General features: G+C 54.6%; 1 protein-coding gene across 1 annotated transcript in view; it reads right to left on the bottom strand.

Annotated features, from left to right (window-relative positions):
- The window catches only part of EMH_0040610 (uncharacterized protein), a gene marked incomplete at both ends in the record, with an annotated part of 8,532 nt that overhangs the window by 3,837 nt on the left and 4,279 nt on the right, over positions 1 to 416 (bottom strand).

Here is a 416-nt window from a genome sequence, read left to right as displayed (position 1 = left end):
CCAACGGCGGCTCCAGCTCTACTACATTCTTCTCAGTCACCTTCTCCCCACTTGAATCAGCAGAAGTGTTGCTAGCACTCAGGGGGTCCCCGCTTTTACCCTTTTGACGGCCGCTGGAGGCGCCACCGCCACTGCCGGCAGGAGTTGAAGCGATTGAGGAACCAAGAGCAGCATCTTCTGTGTGATTTTCCAAAGCTAAACTTCCATCTGAAGAGTTTGTATCCTTGTTGCGCGGCGTCCCCTCAGCAGTCAAATTCTTCTGGGGGTTGTCGTTGGTGTGAGGACTCGGAGTAGCGCCTGCTCGATCAGTTGACTTTTCTTCCTTTTCAGCTGCGGCTGCATTGCTTGTTTCCGCGGGAGGCTCAACCTCCTGCGGGTTCATGCTGGAGTTGTGATCAGAAGTCGCGGACGTATTC

This window comes from Eimeria mitis, genomic scaffold, assembly GCF_000499745.2.
Source record: "Eimeria mitis Houghton genomic scaffold, Emh_scaff1618, whole genome shotgun sequence".
Lineage (NCBI taxonomy): Eukaryota > Apicomplexa > Conoidasida > Eucoccidiorida > Eimeriidae > Eimeria > Eimeria mitis.
The sequence above is the reverse complement of the archived record's forward strand: the minus strand, read 5'-3'. Positions and strand labels throughout refer to the sequence as shown.